The sequence below is a fragment of the Cherax quadricarinatus genome, chromosome 28, assembly GCF_038502225.1.
Source record: "Cherax quadricarinatus isolate ZL_2023a chromosome 28, ASM3850222v1, whole genome shotgun sequence".
Classification (NCBI taxonomy): Eukaryota; Metazoa; Arthropoda; class Malacostraca; order Decapoda; family Parastacidae; genus Cherax; species Cherax quadricarinatus.
The window spans coordinates 40,964,097-40,986,246 of NC_091319.1; the positions used below are offsets into that span (position 1 = coordinate 40,964,097).

Genomic DNA, 22,150 nt, shown 5'->3' on the forward strand with positions numbered 1-22,150 from the left:
AGGTGCCCCACCACTCTCCTCCTGATGATCTTCTCCATGACCTTGCATACTATACACGTTAGTGATACAGGTCTGTAGTTTAGTGCCTCATGTCTGTCTCCCTTTTTAAAAATTGGGACTACATTTGCCATTTTCCATACCTCAGGGAGTTGCCCAGTTTCAAATGATGTGTTGAAGATCTTTGTTAATGGCTCACACAATATCTCTGCTCCCTCTTTAAGGACCCATGGAGAGATGTTGTCTGGTCCCACCGCCTTTGAGGTGTCAAGTTCGCATAGCAGCTTCTTCACCTCCTCCTTGGTTATATGTACCTCATCCAGCACTTGCTGGTGTGCCCCCCTGTTCTGATTTCTTGGAGTCCTACTGGTTTCCACTGTAAATACCTCTTTAAATCTTGTGTTGAGCTCCTGACATACCTCTCGGTCGTTTCTTGTGAATTCCCCATCACCCTTCCTCAGTCTGATTACCTGGTCCTTGACTGTTGTTTTCCTCCTGATGTGGCTGTACAACAGCTTCGGGTCAGTCTTTACTTTTGATGCTATGTCATTTTCATATTGTCTCTGAGCCTCCCTTCTTATCTATGCATATTCGTTTCTGGCTCTTCGGCTGATTTCTTTATTTTCCTGAGTTCTCTGTCTTCTGTACCTTTTCCATTCTCTAGTACACCTAGTTTTTGCCTCCCTACACCTTTGGGTGAACCAAGGACTCGTTCTGTTCTTCCCATTATTTCTGTTTCCCTTGGGAACAAACCTCTCCTCTGCCTCCTTGCATTTTGTTGCTACATAGTCCATCATTTCTTGTACTGGTTTTCCTGTCAGTTCCCTCTCCCACTGAATGTCTTGAAGGAAGTTCCTCATGCCTGAGTAGTTCCCCCTTTTGTAGTTTGGTTTTTCCCAGCCTATTCCTGCTACTCTCTCCACTTGGAGCTCAACTATGTAGTCGAAGCACAGAACCACATGATCACTAGCTCCCAGGGGCCTTTCATACATGATACCCTCGATGTCCGAACTACTCATGGTGAATACAAGGTCCAACCTTGCTGGTTCATCCTCTCCTCTCTCTCTGGTAGTGTCTCTAACATGTTGATGCATGAGGTTCTCCAGTACCACATCCATCATCTTGGCTCTCCATGTTTTGGGACCCCCATGGGGCTCCAGGTTTTCCCAGTCAATCTCCTTGTGATTGAAATCACCCATAACTAGTAACTTTGCTCCCCCCATGTGTGCTCTCCTGGCCACCTCGGCTAGTGTGTCGATCATTGCTCTGTTGCTCTCATCGTATTCTTCTCTTGGCCTCCTGCAGTTCTGTGGTGGGTTGTACATTACTGCAATTATCACCTTATGTCCCTCAGACTGGATTGTTCCTACTAAGTAGTCCCTTTCGCCCATGCCATCCATTCCTTCCATTTTCTCAAAACCCCACTGGTTTTTAATGAGCAGTGCAACTCCTCCTCCCCCTCTCCTCCCTCTGTCTTTCCTGAGGATTTGATATCCGGATGGAAAGATTGAATCTGTTATTATTCTGGTGAGTTTTGTTTCTGTGAGTGCTATTATGTCTGGGGATGTCTCTTTGATTCTTTCGTGCCACTCCTCATACTTGTTTGTTATTCCATCTGCATTTGTATACCACACCTTCAACTTCTTTTCTAAGACTGTGGTCTGGGAAGTATATTGGGGTTGGGGAAGTGGGAGACCTGGTAAGGAACTATGGGTTGTTGCTGTGGGGGTGAAGTTTGTAATGTAGTGGGTGGGGGCATTGGATGTGGCATGGGTGTTTTGATTTAGAGTGTTTGGTTGCACTGGGGTTGACCTGGTTGGGAGGCTTCTATAGGAAGTTGTGAGGGAGGCTGTATTTGATCTTCTTCCTGGGTCTGGGATCTCCTGTCTGTCTTCTCCATCCCCTCTCTTTCCTCCTTTCGCCTTTGTACCATCTCTCTCAGTTTCTTCCTTTCTTCTTGTGTTCTGTCGCGGTCGAGATACACCTTCCTGTATGCCGTCATGTCCCTTAATCGTGCTTTCTCCTGCAGGATCCTGGTCCGAGTCGCTTCTGCCTTGAAGGTCACTCTCACTGGCCGGGTTCTTTTTTTTACAAACCCCCCTATTCTCCGAAAATTTTCCAGCTGGGTCATATCGTCTTCTCCTATTGCTTTCATGATGCTTTCAATTGTTTTTTTTCCCCTTGTTTTCTTGCTTCATATGTTTCCCCTTCGACTTCCTGGAGCCCATACACAAAGACTGACCTCACCCTTTCATTCTCCCACTGCATATCCCTGTGTATCCCCTCATTTAATTTGGTTTCCTCCACTGCAGCTTTCCTTTCATCAGTTTCACTGGCTAATGTACTTGGGCTCAGTGGCCTGTCATTTTCCCTTCTCGGCTTTCCTTGGGCTCTGTTGTTGTCTGTTAGGGCCTCCACATAAAGCTTAGCTCTTTCATTTGCTACAGTCTCCTCTGATAGAGCATCTCCATGCAGTTGTGCCCCTTCTTTCCCTACAGTCCCCTTATTTGTGGCTGAGGTAGCAGTCTCTGTTGTCAATCCCAAAATGTTCTTTAGTTCTTTAGGCTGTTTCAGATTTTTCAATTCCTCTTCTAAACTCTGTATCCTAGCTTCTGCTGCTTTGACATGCACCTCCCACTTCCTGCTTTCCATATCTATCCTCTCTTCCATTCTCATGCTAAGTTCTTCTAGTTTCTTTTCCCATTCATGATCCCTTTTTATGAGCTCTGCTGCCCAATCTTCCTTTGCATTTTCCTCCTCCTGTCCCTTGGTTTTTCTTGTTGCTCTCTGGCAACCCATTTTTGTTTTATCCTGATTGCCTCAGAGTGGGAAACCTATGTAGTTCTGTATGTTAGGTTAGTAGTGTGTATGTCAGAGTGTGGGGGGGGGAAGTAGTGGAGGAACTGTGGCTATGTGGGAGCTGAGTGGGGAGGGGTGGGGAGGTGTGATCGAGGGAGGGGAGGGATCAGGGGAAGTAGTGAGATGTCGGTGGTGAGGGGGGGGAGTGTGTGTGTGTGCGTGGTTGTGTGTGTGTGTGTGTGTGTGTGTGTGTGTGTGTGTGTGTGTGTGTGTGTGTGTGTGTGTGTGTGTGTGTGTGTGTGTGTGTGTGTGTGTGTGTGTGTGTGTGTGTGTGTGTGTGTGTAATTTTGTGTGTAGTTGTGTGTGGAATTATGTGTGGGTTTATTATGTACTGAAAGGTAGGTGGCTTGTGCGTTTAAGGTAAGTCTCAGTGGTCCTTGGCTGTCCACACTTTCTTGTGACCTGACCCCCAACCTCCTGGGACTTACCGGCACTTACTTACAGTGTGTGTGTGTGTGTGTATGTGTGTGTGTGTGTGTGTGTGTGTGTGTGTATGTATGTGGGTGTGTGTATGTATGTGTGTGTGTGTGTGTGTGTGTGTGTGTGTGTGTGTGTGTGTGTGTGTGTGTGTGTGTGTGTGTGTGTTTGTGTGTGTATATGTGTGTATGTGTGTGTGTGTGTGTGTGTGTGTGTGTGTGTGTGTGTGTGTGTGTGTGTGTGTGTGTGTGTGTGTGTGTGTGTAATTATGTGTCGAATTATGTGTGGGTTTATTATGTGTCTGAAAAGTAGGTGGCTTGTGCTTGGAGTGTAATGTAGATTCTCAGTTGTCGCTTGTGTCCACAAGCTCTTGTGACCTGACTCCCACCCTTAAAGTGTTGCCTATGCTCGACCTGCTTATAGTGAGTTAATCGCCTTGTTCAATGGATTACCATTTGCTAAACCTTATTGAATACTTGAGTGCCTATTCTTTATCGTGCTATGAGAGTTAGACCATTCACATTCAGCTTGGCGGTTAATTGGAACCTGAACCCCACACCCAAACAACCACTCATAGGTGATACAGTACTTGTAGTGCAGCTGTAGCGCCTTACACACTAGCCTGCGCCACAACGCTTTTATTTTCCAGATTGCTTACAAAATTAGCCTTGAGGACATTGTTTTGCCTGAACGCTCTGGGAGTTTCTGAGTGATACACTAATAAAGGCTTCACTTTGCAATCACCACTAGCATTGGAACACATCAAGAGAGTAAGCCTGTCTTTCATAGGCTTATGTCCTGGGAGTGCCTTTTCCCCCTGAGTAATGTAGGTCCTGCTTGGCATTTTCTTCCAAAACAGGCCTGTTTCATCACAATTAAACACTTGTTCAGGTTTCAGTCCTTCACTGTCTATGTACTCCTTGAATTCCTGCACATATTTTTCAGCTGCTTTGTGGTCCGAACTGGCAGCCTCACCATGCCTTATCACACTATGTATGCCACTACGCTTCTTAAATCTCTCAAACCAACCTTTGCTGGCCTTAAATTCACTCACATCATCACTAGTTGCAGGCATTTTTTTAATTAAATCCTCATGCAACTTCCTAGCCTTTTCGCTTATGATCGCTTGAGAGACGCTATCTCCTGCTAGCTGTTTTTCATTTATCCACACCAATAAGAGTCTCTCAACATCTTCCATCACTTGCGATCTCTGTTTCGAAAACACAGTTAAACCTTTGGCAAGAACAGCTTCCTTGATTGCCTTTCTGTTGCCCACAATAGTAGCGATGGTTGATTTGGGTTTCTTGTACAACCTGGCCAGGTCGGCGACACGCACTCCACTTTCATACTTATCAATGATCTCTTTCTTCATCTCTATAGTAATTCTCACCCTTATTCCTGTAGGGTTGGCACTAGAAACTTTCTAGGGGCCCATGGTCACTTATTTTCCAGATAAATCACCAAAAACACTGTAATAATACGAAATGTTCCGATTGTATGCTTGGATGTTACCGCGGAGGCTGGCTGGTAAACAATGCCACCGGCGGCACATGTGAGGCTGGCTAAGGGCGCACATTGGACGCGTCTCGGACGAAGAGCGCTGAGCGGGTTTCTGGGCGGTATGCGAGGCAGAATTTTTGCGATAAAAGTGAGCGGTATGCGGATTGAACAGTATGCGATGCGTACGGTATGCGGGGGTCCACTGTACAGTGGACCCCCGGTTAACGATATTTTTTCATTCCAGAAGTATGTTCAGGTGCCAGTACTGACCAAATTTGTTCCCATAAGGAATATTGAGAAGTAGATTAGTCCATTTCAGACCCCCAAACATACACGTACAAACGCACTTACATAAATACACTTACATAATTGGTCGCATTGGGAGGTGATCGTTATGTGGGGGTCCACTGTACCAGAAACAGCACCGGTCCTAGGACTGACCCCTGTGGGACCCTGCTGGTCACAGGTGCCCACTCTGATACCTCGCCACGTACCATGACTCGCTGCTGTCTTCCTGACAAGTGTGTGTGTGTGTGTGTGTGTACTCACCTATTTGTACTCACCTATTTGTGGTTGCAGGGGTCGAGTCTTATCTCCTGGCCCCGCCTCTTCACCGGTTGCTACTGGGCCCTCTCTCTTCCCGCTCCATGAGCTTTATCAAATCTCGTCTTAAAACTGTGTATGGTTCCTGCCTCCACTACGTCATTTTCTAGGCTATTCCACTGCCTTACAACTCTATGACTGAAGATATACTTCCTACTATCTCTCTGACTCATTTGTGTCTTCAACTTCCAATTGTGGCCTCTTGTTTCTGTGTCCCCTCCCTGGAACATCCTGTCTTTGTCCACCTTGTCTATTCCACGCAGTATTTTATATGTCGTTATCATGTCTCCCCTGACCCTCCTGTCCTCCAGTGTCGTCAGGCCGATTTCCCTTAATCTTTCTTCATAGGACATTCCCCTTAGCTCTGGAACTAACCTTGTCGCAAACCTTTGTACTTTCTCTAGTTTCTTGATGTGCTTTATCAAGTGCGGGTTCCAAACAGGTGCTGCATACTCCAGTATGGGCCTGACATACAGTGTCTTGAATGATTCCTTACTAAGGTATCGGAATGCTGTTCTCAGGTTTGCCAGGCGCCCATATGCTGCAGCAGTTATCTGATTGATGTGTGCTTCCGGAGACATGCTCGGTGTTATACTCACCCCAAGATCTTTCTCCTTGAGTGAGGTTTGCAGTCTTTGGCCACCTAGCCTATACTCTGTCTGTGGTCTTCTGTGCCCTTCTCCTATCTTCATGACTTTGCATTTGGCAGGATTAAATTCGAGAAGCCATTTGCTGGACCAGGTGTCCAGTCTGTCCAGGTCTCTTTGAAGTCCTGCCTGGTCCTCATCAGATTTAATTCTCCTCATTAACTTCACATCATCTGCAAACAGGGACACTTCTGAGTCTAACCCTTCCATCATGTCGTTCACATATACCAAAAATAGCACTGGTCCTAGGACCGACCCCTGTGGGACCCCGCTCGTCACAGGTGCCCACTGTGATACATCATTACGTACCATGACTCGTTGTTGCCTCCCTGTCAGGTATTCTCTGATCCATTGCAGTGCCCTTCCTGTTATATGCGCCTGATGCTCTAGCTTCTGCACTAATCTCTTGTGAGGAACTGTGTCAAAGGCCTTCTTGCAGTCCAAGAAGATGCAATCAACCCACCCCTCTCTCTCGTGTCTTACTTCTGTTATTTTATCATAAAACTCCAGAAGGTTTGTGACACAAGATTTGCCTTCCGTGAATCCGTGCTGGTTGGCATTTATACTCTTGTTCCGTTCCAGGTGCTCCACCACTCTCCTCCTGATAATCTTCTCCATAATTTTGCATACTATACACGTCAATGACACAGGTCTATAGTTTAGTGCCTCTTTTCTGTCTCCTTTTTTAAAAATGGGAACTACATTTGCCGTCTTCCATACCTCAGGTAGTTGCCCAGTTTCCAGGGACGTGTTGAAGATTGTGGTAAGTGGCACGCACAACATATCTGCTCCCTCTCTAAGGACCCACGGGGAGATGTTGTCCGGTCCCATTGCCTTTGAGGTATCGATGTCCCTTAGCAGTTTCTTCACCTCCTCCTCATCTGTATGTATGTCGTCCAACACTTGTTGGTGTATTCCTTGCTGGTGTCCCCATCTGGTCTGTCCCCCCAGAGTCCTTCCTGTCTCTACTGTAAATACTTCCTTAAATCTTGTGTTGAGCTCCTCACATACCTCTTGATCGTTTCTTGTGAGTTCTCCACCTTCTTTCCTCAGCCTTATCACCTGGTCCTTGACTGTTGTCTTCCTCCTAATGTGGCTATACAGCAGTTTCGGGTCAGATTTGACTTTCGATGCTATGTCGTTTTCATACTGTCGCTGGGCCTCCCTCCTTATCTGTGCATACTCGTTTCTGGCTCTTCTACTAATCTCCTTGTTTTCCTGGGTCCTATGCCTCCTGTACCTTTTCCATTCTCTGTTGCACTTAGTTTTTGCCTCCCTACACCTTCGGGTAAACCAAGGACTCGTTTTGGTCTTCCTATTATTTCTGTGTGTGTGTGTGTGTGTGTGTGTGTGTGTGTGTGTGTGTGTGTGTGTGTGTGTGTGTGTGTGTGTGTGTGTGTGTGTGTGTGTGTGTGTGTGTGTGTGTGAGAGAGAGAGAGAGAGAGAGAATGAGAGAGAGAATGAGAGAGAGAGAATGAGAGAGAGAGAATGAGAGAGAGAATGAGAGAGAGAATGAGAGAGAGAATGAGAGAGAGAATGAGAGAGAGAATGAGAGAATGAGAGAGAGAATGAGAGAGAGAGAATGAGAGAGAGAGAATGAGAGAGAGAGAATGAGAGAGAGAGAATAGAGAGAGAATAGAGAGAGAATGAGAGAGAGATAGAGCAAAGTCAGCTGTTTGGTAGCACTGGATATTGCTGGCACTTTCGACCGGGTGTGGCACCAGGGCCTCTTAGCAAAACTTCAAGCACTGGGAATTGCAGGCTCTACATTATGTCTCCTCAGTGATTACCTTCATGGTAGATCTCTAAGTGTAGTTCTCAATGGAACGGAATCAGCAAGACATCCTATTGGGGCAAGTGTTCCACAAGGAAGCATAATGGGACCATTGTTATGGAATGTCTACTTCAACGACCTTCTTCATCTCATCCCAGAATCACATGCATATGCAGATGACTGTACACTGGCATTCACATATCCAAGGGAAGAAATGCTAGCTGCTCTAAGCTACATCAATCACCAGTTGAGAGCTATATCAGCTTGGGGAAATAGATGGCAAGTAACATTTGCACCTGAGAAAACGCAAATGATGATCGTCACTAGGCACCATGAGGTTAATGCTGGTGCAGTAGTAAGGATGAATGGGAGGGTGTTGGCACCTGGAGAAGAAGTTGATATCCTTGAGGTGAAATGTGACTCCAAACTAACCATGAAGAACCATGTTGTAAGTCTTGCAAACAAGGCAGCCAGGAAGCTTACAGCACTTCACCGTATCTCGCATCTGCTTGGCAGTAGGGGTTGCAAGATTCTGTACGAGGCACAAGTACGCTCACATCTTGAGTATGCTCCACTTTCTTGGTTTGCCTGCCCCCCCCCTCTCATCTGCAACTGCTTGACAGAGTAGAGAACAGAGCAAGATGTCTCATCTCTCGCCTGGACCCATCCTGGATAGATCTGTCACTTCAGCAGAGCCTTCAACATAGGAGGGATGTGGGTGGCCTTACTGTTATGTACAAAGCCAATATTGTCAAAGTACCACACTTGGATCCACTTCGAGGACAGCGTGAAACAAGCTTTTATGCCACAAGATGGGCAGAAAGCAGCAACTTCACTCTGGCTGTACCCTTCTCCAGAACATCACTCCATCTGAGATCATATATACCCAGGATGACTCAAGTATGGAACACATTCGTACAGCATAATGATGTCAATGAGATAAAGTCAGTTGATCACATGAAAATGCTGGCCCACAGATGGCTCCAACTTCATCCTGTTCCCTACTTATATGGCTCATAACAATAAAAATGCTTTCAAATGAGCTGATGTAGGTAACAGCTCTTAGCTTGCCAATAAAGCTAGGGATCCTTAACCTTGTCAAACCCTGTGTAGAGAGAGAGAGAGAGAGAGAGAGAGAGAGAGAGAGAGAGAGAGAGAGAGAGAGAGAGAGAGAGAGAGAGAGGAGAGAGAGAGAGAGAGAGAGAGGAGAGAGAGAGAGAGAGAGAGAGAGAGAGAGAGAGAGAGAGAGAGACACACATAAAAGTCACGTTAGCCTGGGTAGATTCAGGGGATTTCTAGCTAGGATAGACTCCACACCACTGGTAATTAATTCTGTTACATTGTGAGGGTAGGATACAATAGTCTTACATTACCTGTGTCAGCAGTGATTGCCAAAGTTGGGCGCCTCACAAGTTCCCACAGCCTGTCACACAGTGTAGAGGATCACATCAACTCCCATACATTTCACCGAGAAATGACAACTACATGGAATGTGTTCTTCTGGGGCCTAGAGCAGTTCATGATGCTTTACCAGCAGCTGTATACAATATTCCAGGGTAAAAAAAAACAAAGACATATTTCAGAATTTCTCACTACTTCTGTACAACCATCAACTTTATTGTCAAATGAAAATACAAGGGACCCCAATGGAAACTAGTCCATAATAAATAATGTAGACATTACTGGCACTAAAACAATATTTTCTCTGTTCATTAGTTACATCTCTCAGTGTCTCCTATATTACTCTTGCTTTCCCTTTTAACCCTTTCAGGGTCCGTGCCGTAGATCTATGACTTTACATTGAGGGTCCAAATTGTAGATCTACGCCAAAATTCTAGCGGCGTCAAATTTAGCGTGAGAAGACTAGTAGGCCTACATCTGAGAGAATGGGTCTGGGTGGTCAGTGTGCGCACTATAGAAAAAATCTGGATGCCCACATAGCATTGTGGGAACGCCGCCAAAGTAGCTTTTTTCATCATGCCTGGCGGCAAGGAAGCTCCCACTCCCCGCTCACTCTCCTGGCGAATTCTGACTCTCCTCTTCACAGCTTACAGTTCTAAGACTGATTGAAGTGGATCTGAAGAGGAATTCTATGGTTTTGAACCATATGATACCATTGTACCATATGGTGCAATGGTACCATATGGTACAATGGTGCCATGGCATACAATGGTAACATATGGTACATTATACCATATGGTGCATTGAACCATATGGTACAGGGTACAGGGACCCTAATGGAAATAAGTCTGACTTTTTTTGGTTTTCCTAGGTTCTCCAAACATATGCTGCTATGATAATCTATGTAACTTTATTTGTGTATACCTAAATAAACTTACTTACGATGCCACATGTGCTTGAGTAAGTTTATTCAGGTGTACACACATACAGTTACATACACAAATAACCTGCATATAAAAGAGAGGAGCTTACGACGACGTTTCGGTCCGACTTGAACCATTTACAAAGTCACAGTGTCACTTTGTAAATGGTCCAAGTCGGACCGAAACGTCGTCGTAAGCTCCTCTCTTTTATGTGCGGGTTATTTGTGTATCATTCCAGTCACGGTATTGTGCCTTTTTTTGTTATATGCAGTTACATAGATTATCATACATAGCAGCACATGTATAAAATCCAAGGATAACCCAGAAAAGTCAGGGTGACTTATTTCCATAGGGATCCCTTTATCTGTACTATATGGTGTCCTGTACTGTATGGAACCCTGTACCATATGGTACCCTGCACCATATGGTACCCTGCACCATATGGTACCCTGCACCATATGGTACCCTGCACCATATGGTATCCTGTACCATATGGTACCCTATACCATATAGTACAATGTACCATATGGTACCCTGTAACATATGATACCATGTACCATATGGTCAGTAGGTGTTGGTGGCACCAGGCACCAGCCAAGACTGAGTGACGAAGCAAGCTAGCTAGTGACTCCGCAGTTTCCAAGACAAAGTGCTTTGTCATCCACCTCAAGTAACATGTCGAGTGGCTGTACATTTGTAAATATATAATAGAACATTACTAATATACAACATTTTTGCATATATTTGTTGTATAAAATATTGTAAATGAAATAATGATGAAAATATTAATGTGTTTATTGTGTTGAATACAACAGTACCATATAGTACAATATGGTACAATGTACCATATGGTACCATTGCACCATATGGCACCATAAGGTACCATTGCACCATATGGTACCATTTTATCATATGGTACCACTGCACCATATGGTACCATTGTATCATATGGTACCATTGAACCATATGGTACCATTGTACCATATGGTACCAATGCACCCTATGGCACCATTGTACCATATACAGTGGTCCCTCGTTGTTCGTAATTAATCTGTTCCTGGAGCCATTACCATAAACAAAATTTACGATTTACGAATCAATTTTCCCCATAAGAAATAATGTAAATACAATTAATCCGTTCCTGACACCCAGAAGTATTAAAACAAAAAAATTTTTAACATGAAATATACATGTAGTACATAAACAATACAATGGGAAATGATGAATGAAACATTAACAGCGTAACACTTACCTTTATTGGAGATTCTTCTTAGTGTATGGGAGACTGGAGGAGGAGAGAGAGTGGATTGTTTAGAGTTTGGAAGGGGAATCCCCTTCCATCAACACCTCAGGTACCATTTGCTTTTCTGGGGTTGCTTCTCTTCTCTGTTTCCTAATGCCACTAGGACCACCTTGAGAGTCACTGGAGTCCTGTCTCACAAAATAACTGTGGAGAGAGCAGTGTTTCTGGCGTCTCTTTAACACTTCCCTAAAATGGCCCAAGACTTTGTCACTGTACATGTTGCCAACATGGCTTGCAACAACCTTGTTAGGGTTATGTTTCTCCATAAAGTTTTCCATCTTACCCCACATAGTAAAAATCTCTTTAATTTCTGAAGAAGGCACCTTCTTCCATCTCTCTTCCTCCTCCTCTGCAGCAAGATTCTGAGCTGCGATGTGTTGCTCTTCGTGCTGAAGCTCTTGCAGCTCCTCAGTGGCGAGCTCTTCATTGTGGTCTTCCACCAATTCTTCCACATCCTCCAAACTCACATCCAACCCCATGGAACTCCCCAGTGCCACAATTGATTTTACAACAGACATAGGCTCAATAGGGTCAGTCCCAAATCCTTCAAAATCCCTCTTGTTGACACAATCTGGCCACAATTTTCTCCAGGCAGAGTTCAAAGTCCTGGTAGTCACTCCCTCCCAAGCCATACCTATAAGGGTTATGCAGTGGAGGATGCTGAAGTGTTCTCTCCAAAATTCCCTTAGGGTCAAGTGAGTGTCTGTGGTCACAGTCAAGCACCTGTGAAACATTGCTTTTGTGTAGTTTTTTTAAAGTTTGCAATAACCTGCTGGTCCATGGGTTGGAGGAGAGGAGTGGTATTCGGGGGCAAGAACTTTACTGTGATGAACCCAAACTCCTCGAAAATTAGGTCATGGAGGATGAGCAGGTGCATTGTCCATTACTAGCACGCACTTGAGATCCAATTTCTTTTCCAGGAGATACTCCTTCACACTAGGGCCAAACACTTCATTGAACCACTCGACGAAAATTTCCCTCATGACCCATGCCTTACTATTAGATTTCCAAAACACACACAATTTACTCTTCATAACATTGTTTTTCCTGAACACTCTGGGATTTTCAGAATGGTACACTAGTAATGGCTTTACTTTGAAATCCCCACTAGCATTAGCACAGAACATTAGCGTCAGCCTGTCTTTCATAGGCTTGTGTCATGGCATTGCCTTTTCCTCTTGTGTAATGAAGGTCCTCTTTGGCATTTTCTTCCAAAAGAGGCCTGTTTCGTCACAACTGAACACTTGTTCAGGTTTCAGGCCTTCACTGTTTATGTACTCCTGGAATTCATGCACATATTTTTCAGCCGCCTTGTGGTCCAAACTGGCAGCCTCACCATGCCTTACCACACTGTGTATGCCAGTATGGTTCTTAAATCTCTCAAACCAGCCTTTGCTGGCCTTAAATTCACTCACTTCACCACTATTTGCAGGCAATTTCTTTACCAAATCTTCAGGCAACTGCCTAGCCTTTTCACAAATAAACGAAGTCATAAGAGTATCTCCTGCTAATTGTTTCTCATTTATCCACACCAATAATAACTTCTCAACCTCTTCCAGTACTGGTTATCTCATTTTTGTCAGCATAGTTACTCCCTTTGCAACAACAGCATCCTTAATTTCATTTTTCTTGGCCACTATGGAACATAAGGTTGTGTAGGGTTTCTTATACATCCTGGACAGTTCGGCCACACTTGTACCACTTTCATATTGTTCAATGAAGGTTTTCTTAACCCTTTGACTGTTTCCGACGTATAAATACGTCTTACGAGCCAATGTTTCTGATGTATTTATACGCATAAATTCTAGCAGCTTCAAATCAAGCAGGAGAAAGCTGGTAGGCCCACATGTGAGAGAATGGGTCTCCATGGTCAGTGTGCACCATATAAAAAAAATCGGGGAGCCAGTGGTGCATTGTGGGAATGCCATTTCAGTTGTCCTTTTTCAGCATGTCTAGCGGTAAGAAATATGTGATTCCCTAGCAAATCTGGGACTCTTCTCTTCCCAAGTGATGCTCTAACACAGATGGAAGTGTCAGTGAAGATCAATTTCATGATTTGGAGGAGTTTGAGACCAAAAGCAATGGAGGAGGAGGAGGGGGAGGAGGGGAGGAAGAGGAGGAGGAGGAGGAGGGAAGGAAGAGGAGGAGGAGGAGGAGGGAAGGAAGAGGAGGAGGAGGAGGAGGAGGAGGAGGAGAAGGAGAAGAGGAGGAGGAGGAAGAAGAAGATGTAATAATATTGTTCCCTTGAAGCAAGAAAAAAAAAAGTCCACCCCATGACAGTGACAAGATAAGGGGAGATAACATCTGATAAGAGCTGACGTTGATGAGCGTAAAGGAGGGTAATATTACATGACCATCGCCCTCCCTTTGTTTTTGCTGGTACACAAACATTTCTGTCTGTCTATTTGTCTGTCTGTCAAGCTCCCTGTCTGTCCATCTAGCTCTCTGAACAGCATCCTTAATTTCATTTTTCTTGGCCACTATGGAACATAAGGTTGTGTAGGGTTTCTTATACATCCTGGACAGTTCGGCCACACTTGTACCACTTTCATATTGTTCAATGAAGGTTTTCTTAAATTCAATCGTATTTCTCACCTTCTTTACCACAGGCTTGGCACTAGGAGCTTTCTCTGGAGCCATGGTAGCTTATTTAGTACTTGCAAGCACTAAAATAAATGGAATATTATGAAATATTTCGCTGGAGCACGTGAGGGGACCTTCGTTCACTGGTAAACAATGCCAGACTGGCTGCCGCCCTGGCTCACGCCGTGCGTACGCGTCCCGGACGAACTACGACTCGCGAGTCAACCTATGAAAAGCGAGTCCATGTTTATACGAAAATACCCCCATGATTGGCGAATTTTATGATTGCCGGGAACTACGAAAAGCAGGGGACCACTGTAGTACTATATGGTACCGTTGTACTGAACACAATAACCGCACTAATATTTTCATTATTTTGTTTATAATAAACTTGTAAACAAGTTTTGTAAGCAATATAATGATAAGCAAATTAGTGCAGTTATTGTGTTGAATACAATGAGTGTACACTTACACATTATACATTATATTGGTCTCACAGGCCACAAAAGTTACTGGAAAAAAAATATTAGAAAAGAAAAGAAAAACAGTAACAAAAACCTAAAATAAAATATTGCAACTTTACAGAAGTCACCGATGTTGCCACCACCGGGACATTGAGGGTCAACTTCACACCTCTATATCTTGGTAACTACAGATCGAAAATTTTTTTTTTTGGTTTTATTACCTGCAGAAAATTATTATCTTTAATTCTGAGAATTTTTTTTTTTTTTTTTTCAAAAATTCTTGGACCCTGGCGCACTCTTTGAGATTTGGCCTCTGGACTCTGAAAGGGTTAACTTCTTAACACAAAAATAGAAGATTTACTGCATTTCTCAGACAATAAAATATAACCAGGGAAGATTGGTCATGGTTTACAGCATCCTAATAATTGAATCAGACCTGGGGGTTGTAGAAGGGCCTTACCCAGCTTTTTGGAAAAAAAAAATTAATATTTCTGCTCTTATGAGCTCAGTTTCAAGCTACTTCCAGTATGGAAACCAATCAAGTTCATTTCTATTTCAGTACTATGTCTTTCATTTTCTCAAATGATACTAATAAACCAATAAAATTGTAAAAACCATCCAAGAAAACACAGCAATGATGCTATTTTAAACCATACACACAGTCCCAGTTTGGTTTTTCCCATCATGAACTGTGTGAGGCAGGATTTTTTTAATATGGTGCACAACCACTGCACAGATCCATTACTGCTCACAGCTCATCTGAATGAGCTGAGCTCATGACATACAAGTATGTCAAGGACCTTGACCTCACTGATGTAGTTCTACATGACGGACAATTAAAGGGCTAATAAAAAGAACATTGCAATACAGTGCGCAATACAGCAAAGTCCAATCTGTTGGCCTTTATAAGAAAGCTGTGCCAGCATTTCTAAACAATTTAATAAAGCTGAATCTGTAAAAACAGATAGGAGGGACTACAATTATTAGAAATTTTATGCAAAATTCATAAGATTAAATACAGAAGACAGGACACCACAAGCATAGCTCTGCTCCTGTAGCTACAAATAAGCAGTTACTCACCTCTCAATACAATATATTCTGAGAAGAAGCAAGCAGTTGGTGTCTGGTGTTCATCCAATGGGGTGGAGGGGATTAATGAACCAAGATGTGATGAGCACTTGGTAAATGATAATCAGAGCAGAGTAACATGTCCACCCACTACCTTGACCAGTGCAGAAGTTTCTCTAGTGATGGTTATCTTTCAAAGCTGGTAAGATGATGACAAGTGCTGCACCCACTATTTCCTAATGAGAAGATTAAATAATAGTATAAATATTTGTTTTAAGAGTGGGTAAGCAATTGCATCACTACAAATATACTGGTTGGTGATTTTATTCAACATTTTCTTAACAGTTTGACAGAAAAATTATACAGTAGACAACCACCTTTCACATCAGTTATGTTCCAGAAGAACAGTGCTATATGTGAAAAAATGAAGAGTGGAGTGAACAACATATGAGAATATAGAGATAGAGAATATAATAACCTGTGATATATCATGATATCTTATTAACAAAAATAAGATACCATATACATTAACCCCTTGATTGTCGCAACCCCAAATCATGAGGTGTCTCCTGGTGTCAAAAAATTAAAAAAAAAAAAAAATTCTTATGAAATGACAGAGAATCTTTTCCCGATGGTAATGACACCAAAAGAACAAAATTTGATGGAAAACTCACAGAATTACGCTCTCACAAAGTTAGCAACCTCGGCGATATTTACGAATCGGCGATTTCGCCCACTTTGAGCCCTATTTTCGGCTAATTCCATTGTTCCAGTCGACCAAACTCATAGCTATTTCTTTAGAACTCCATTTGTTCTATCGATTGAGTACAAGAAACTACCCATTTACCGATCTCAACTACCCAATAACGTGGTCAGAAATTTGTAATTTGGCCAATTTCACGCAAATTAAAAAATATGCCAATTTCAAAATAGGGTCCAGAATGAACAATGCAGACATTCCTGGCACTAAAATTACATTTTCTTTGTTCATCAGTCACGTCTCCAGGCCCCTCTAATATTACTCTTGCTTTCTATTTAGAATTTTTATTAAAACAAAAAATAGAAGATTTACTGTTATGCAGACTACTGCAATATTGTAATAATTGTATAAATAATGTTAACCCATTCATGACTGCATATTAAAATGGCTAGTTGGGCATTTATTGGGGAATGATATCATTTGTTTACTTTTGAACATCGGCAAAAATCAAACAGTTCCCCTACTTTGAGCTCAATTTAAGGTTCTTTTCATAGTAAAAAAAAATCAAAATCACATCTATTTCTATAATATGTTTTCCATTCTATCAAATAAGACCAAGAGAAAGAGAATACGACCATAAATGCTATACGAAAATACACTGCAAAGTCGGCATTTTAATCCAAAAACATCATCAGTTTTTTTTTCTCATTATGCACTGCGTGCTGCAGGATTTTTCTTATATGGTGCACACTGACCACACAGACCCATTCTCTCACATGTGGGCCTACCAGCTTTCTCCTGCTTGATTTGAAGCCGCTAGATTTTTTTTAGAATATATACGTCAAACACGATGGCTCATAAGACATATATATATGACCGAAACAGACAAAGGGTTAAGCATGTTTCCTAAATTTGCTTGCAACACATAAGTGAACTGTAGATATAAATCCAGATGTACTACTGTACACCCTTTTGGGGCCTAGTTCTCAGGTCTTTTGTGTATTCATATGTTTTTGTGCTATCATCCACACGATGGATATGGGATGCACAATAAACTAGCCGCTACGGTGGCAAAATTAAATCCATAAAAAGTCATACCAAATTTTTCCAATTTTTTAAGTTGTCAATATTAGTACAGTGAACTTGAACTTAATTCATTCCAGAAGGCTGTTCAACTGCCAATCTGTTAGAGTACTGAGCAAATTTTTCTCAATATGCACTGCGTGCTGCAGGATTCTTTTTAAATGGTGCACACTGACCACACAGACGCATTCTCTCACATGTGGGCCTGCCAGCTTTCTCCTGCTTGATTTGAAGCCACTAGAATTTATGAGTACATATACGTCAAAAACGGTGGCTCATAAGACATATATATACGACTGAAACAGTCAAAGGGTTAACATGGTAGTTACGTTCCTGAAAATTAAGTGTAATTGTAGTTCACTGTAATGATGTATTATGTATAATGCATTGCATAAGGCTATGAATATTACAGAAATAATGCTTACCTTAAATTTTGGTTACTTGTATAAGTTAATGCTTCTGAACAGAGTGGAGAGGGATATGTAAGTTTATTTAGGCACAGGTACACATAAGTACAATTATTTTACATAGTGTAAATTACCTAGGATAACCCAAAAAAATGGTCAGACCAATGACATTTCCATTGGGCTTCTTGGGATGCTGTGGCCCTACTGGGCTGAGGTAAAAGGTCCTGGATTGTTTCCTGAGGTAAATGGTTGAGGCTTTGACACTAAAGTCAGCGGTTGTACTGGAGTAGTCAGAAATTCTGTAATGTATCTTTGGTCTCTTTTCCCCTGCAATGCTTTATATAGCTGATGGTACGGCATCATCACCTGCACCAGGTCCCACAAGAACGTATTCACTGTAGTTGTCATTGCCTGGTGATGCTGAAATGTGTGGGGAGGGCTGATGTGACCCTGTACAATGTGTGCAAACATATGACAGGCTGTCACCTGCTGTCACCTATCACTTGCAAACATTAGTAAAAAATCCTATATTTTAACCCTAAAGGAAATAAGTCTGTAACTTTTTTTGGTTATCCTAGGTTCTCCAAATATATGCTGCTATGTATGATAATCTATGTAACTTTATCTGTGTATACCTAAATAAACTTATGATGCCACATGTGCTTGAGTAAGTTTATTCAGGTGTACACAAATACAGTTACATAGATTATCATACATTGCAGCACATGTATAAAATCCTAGGATAACCCAGAAAAGCCAGGGTGAATTATTTCCATAGGGATCCCTGTATCTGTACCATATGGTGACCTGTACCATATGGTGTCCTGTACCATATGGTGTCCTGTACCATATGGTACCCTGTACCATATGGTACCCTGCACCATATGGTACCCTGCACCATATGGTACCCTGTACCATATGGTACCCTGCACCATATGGTACCCTGTACCATATGGTACCCTGCACCATATGGTACCCTGCACCATATGGTACCCTGCACCATATGGTACCCTGTACCATATGGTACCCTGCACCATATGGTACCCTGCACCATATGGTATCCTGTACCATATGGTACCCTATACCATATAGTACAATGTACCATATGGTACCCTGTAACATATGATACCATGTACCATATGGTCAGTAGGTGTTGGTGGCACCAGGCACCAGCCAAGACTGAGTGACAAAGCAAGCTAGCTAGTGACTCCGCAGTTTCCAAGACAAAGTGCTTTGTCATCCACCTCAAGTAACATGTCGAGTGGCTGTACATATGTATATATAAAATAGAACACTACTAATATACAACATTTTTGCATATTTTTGTTGTAAACAATTATTGTAAACGAAATAATAATGAAAATATTAGTGTGTTTATTGTGTTGAATACAACAGTACCATATGGTATCATTGTAACATATGGTACAATGTACTATATGGTACATTGCACCATATGGTACTATTGTGCCATATGGTACCATTGTATCATATGGTACCACTGTACCAAATGGTGCCATTGTACCATATGGTACTATATGGTACCGTTGTATTCAACACAATAACCGCACTAGTATTTTCATCATTTTGTTTACAATAAACTTGTAAACAAGTTTTGTAAGCAATATAATGATAAACAAATTAGTGCAGTTATTGTGTTGAATACAATGAGTGTACACTTATACAATATACATTATATTGGTCTCACAGGCCACAAATGTTACTAGAAAAAGAAAAAAATTAGAAAAGAAAAGAAAAAAGTATAAAAATCATAAAATAAAAAAAATGCAACTTTGTGGAAGTCGCTGATGTTGCCGCCGCCCGGTCATTTTGGGTCAACTTCCCGCAGCTTTATCTTGGTAAGTATTGATCAGAAATTTTTTTTTCTTTTATTACCCTCACAAAAATATTATCTTTAATTCTGTAAGAAAAATAATTTTTTTTTTCCAAATTTCTTGGACACTGGGGCACCCCTTCAGATTTTGGCCTTGGACCATGAAAGGGTTAATGGCTAAGACAATTGTTTACGAAATAAATTTGTCGAGTGTAATACTCACAATAATGTAAGTGCAAGATATCCAAGAAAATGTGAAAAAAATGATAAAAACATAAGAAAAGTTTCTCAAGGTTCTAGGCATGTTATTGTAGTTGTTGTTATTGTTGGGCTGCAAGTTGTGACAGCCTCAGGGTCACTGTGTCCATCTCACTGCTGTGAAATTAACTACCAGAATGCTTTTGCAAATATAAATTATTTAGTACACATTAATAAACTAATACTATAAAGGAATATAATTAAAATCATCATTTCCCCTGCATTTTCAACAATAAAAATATCATTATAGGGAAGGGTGGGTGGGATGCTGGCAGAGTGTTAGCCATTAACACCAACGCCCTCACATACACTTCCTAGTTTCTTTACTACAATATACAGTGGACCCCAGTTATCGGCCGTAATCCATTCCTGAAGGTTGGCTGATAACCAAAATGGCCGATAACCAAATTAATATTTCCTATAAGAATTAATGGAAATAAAATTAATTCATTCCAAACAAAAATACAGTGGACCCCCGCATAACGATCACCTCCGAATGCGACCAATTATGTAAGAGTATTTATGTAAGTGTATTTATGTAAGTGCATTTGTACGTGTATGTTTGGGGGTCTGAAATGGACTAATCTACTTCACAATATTCCTTATGGGAACAAATTCGGTCAGTACTGGCACCTGAACATACTTCTGGAGTGAAAAAATATCGTTAACCGGGGGTCCACTGTATTCAAAAAAAAATAATTTTTTTTTTTTTACAATTATGTAAGTACAGTGGACCCCCGCATAACGATATTAATCCGTTCCTGAGAGCTCATTGTTATGCGGAATTATCGTTATGCGAATGAATTTTCCCCATAAGAAATAATGGAAATCAAATTAATCCGTGCAAGACACCCCAAAGTATGAAAAAAAAAATTTTTACCACATGAAATATTAATTTTAATACACACAAACTGAAAAAGGCATGCACAATTACATGACACTTACCTTTATTGAAGATCTGGTGATGATTGATGGGATGGGAGGAGGAGAGAGTCTTAGTGTTTAGAAGGGGAATCCCCTTCCATTAAGACTTGAGGTGTCAAGTCCTTTTCTGGGGATACTTTTTTTCTTCTTTTAATGCCACTAGGACCAGCTTCAGAGTCACTGGACTTCTGTCGCACAACATATCTGTCCATAGTGGCCTGTACCTCTCGTTCCTTTATGACTTCCCTAAAGTGTTTCACAACATTGTCAGTGTAATAAGTCACCAGCACGGCTTGCAATAGCTGTGTGAGGGTGATTTTCATCCATAAAGGTTTGCATTTTCAGCCACATTGCACAGATTTCCTTAATCTTTGTAGTAGGCAACTTCTTCAATTTCTCTCTCCCCTCCTCCGAACCAGTTTCCTCAGATCTGGCCTCTTGCTGTTGAAGTTGATCTAGCAGCTCATCAGTGGTTAGTTCTTCATTGTCCTCCTCCACCAACTCTTCCACATCATCCCCACTAACCTCCAACCCCAAGGACTTTCCCAATGCCACAATGGATTCCTCAACTGGCATACTCCTCTCAGGGTTAGCCTGAAACCCTTCAAAATCCCTTTGGTCTACACATTCTGGCCACAGTTTCTTCCAAGCAGAGTTCAAGGTCCTCTTAGTCACTCCCTCCCAAGCCTTACCTATAAGGTTTACACAATTGAGGATATTAAAGTGCTCTCTCCAAAACTCTCTTAGAGCTAGTTGAGTTTCTGAGGTCACTACAAAGCACCTTTCAAACAGAGCTTTTGAGTACAGTTTTTTGAAGTTTGCAATAACCTGCTGGTCCATGGGCTGCAGGAGAGGAGTGGTATTAGGAGGCAAAAACTTCACCTTAATGAAGCTCATGTCCCCATAAAGTCGCTCTGCCACGTCTGTAGGATGACCAGGGGCATTGTCTAACACCAGGAGGCACTTAAGGTCTAATTTCTTTTCAGTTAGGTAATCTTTCACATTTGGGGCAAATGCATGGTGTAACCAGTCATAGAAAAAGTCCCTAGTGACCCATGCCTTACTGTTTGCCCTCCACAGCACACACAAATTAGCCTTGAGGACATTCTTTTGCCTGAACGCTCTGGGAGTTTCTGAGTGATACACTAATAAAGGCTTCACTTTGCAATCACCACTAGCATTGGAACACATCAACAGAGTAAGCCTGTCTTTCATAGGCTTATGTCCTGGGAGTGCCTTTTCCTCCTGAGTAATGTAGGTCCTGCTTGGCATTTTCTTCCAAAACAGGCCTGTTTCATCACAATTAAACACTTGTTCAGGTTTCAGTCCTTCACTGTCTATGTACTCCTTGAATTCCTGCACATATTTTTCAGCTGCTTTGTGGTCCGAACTGGCAGCCTCACCATGC

At 42.1% G+C, this 22,150-nt stretch overlaps 1 protein-coding gene across 9 annotated transcripts in view; it reads right to left on the bottom strand.

Moving 5' to 3' along the window:
* Nucleotides 1-22,150, bottom strand: part of LOC128693184 (zinc finger protein 84-like) — a 100,028-nt gene that overhangs the window by 47,219 nt on the left and 30,659 nt on the right. For 6 of the 9 annotated variants that reach the window (XM_070089537.1, XM_070089539.1, XM_070089536.1 and 3 more), the window contains 2 exons: nucleotides 15,552-15,775; nucleotides 9,171-9,334 (listed from right to left, as the gene is read on the bottom strand). The gene's annotated coding sequence lies outside the window, so the exon portion shown is untranslated. Of the gene's footprint in view, nucleotides 1-9,170; nucleotides 9,335-14,019; nucleotides 14,234-15,551; nucleotides 15,776-22,150 lie in introns of all 9 variants that reach the window. The other 3 variants (XM_070089541.1, XM_070089540.1, XM_070089538.1) reach the window with 2 other exon arrangements.